Source organism: Mus caroli, chromosome 16, assembly GCF_900094665.2.
Source record: "Mus caroli chromosome 16, CAROLI_EIJ_v1.1, whole genome shotgun sequence".
NCBI lineage: Eukaryota > Metazoa > Chordata > Mammalia > Rodentia > Muridae > Mus > Mus caroli.
The window spans coordinates 6,607,373-6,608,342 of NC_034585.1; positions in this window are offsets into that span (position 1 = coordinate 6,607,373).

Genomic DNA, 970 nt, shown 5'->3' on the forward strand with positions numbered 1-970 from the left:
GCAGGTGAACACGTGATGGCTTCGGAACAGCAAAGCGGCGGGGCTCCAGCAGTGGGCGTGGCAGACCGATTGAGCGGGAAGCTCCACCCCTGAGCAAGCAGGTTTCAGGCTGGGGGAGGGGGGACTACAGGAGACGAAGCCATCTCTCCTGTACCTTAGACTGGTCAAGTCTTAGGCATCTTTTGTTCATCACGCTGCTGTGGGAGACAGATGTGAAGGGCGGATCTCTGGGGTGGGGCTCATATTCTACAATGCATAGGATCCTCCGGAGTGACAAAGACTTATCTGACTCTGATGACAGTAGTGACTTCTGAATAACCCTGGATTACAGTCCAAAGGCATATAGGTTTAGGGGTTGTTTGTCTCTTGTTTTTAGTGGGCTAAAGGGAACTAGCCAGATGGCTCAGTAGATAATGGAACTTTTGCCAAGATTGAGGACCTGAGTTCAATCCCTGGAACCCACACCGTGAAAGAAGAGAAGTGACTCTCAAGATCCTCTGGCATCTACTCGCGCGCAAGCGCGCGCGCGCACACACACACACACACAATTACTTTTAAAAAACTGCAATAAGGTAGAAGAATGAAGAAACAAAGTGACTGACTTAATAGATGGGTAGATAGTGAAGGAACCGGTGGGTGAGGGGTTGACCCGTGAGTGGGTAGGCAGATGGATAAATGGTGCTGTAACTAGTTTTTTCAACTCGATACATCCTAGGGTCATTTGAGAAGAGGGAAACTTGATTGAGAAAGTGTCCCATCATATTGGCCTGTGGGGCATTTTGTTGATTAGTTATTGATATGGAAGTGTCTGGCTCACAGTGGACAGTGCCACCCCTGGGCAGGTAGTTTCGGATAAAGAAGGCTGAGTGCCAGGCATGGTGGCGCACGCCTTTAATCCCAGCACTCGGGAGGCAGAGGCAGGCGGATTTCTGAGTTCGAGGCCAGCCTGGTCTACAAAGTGAGTTCCAGG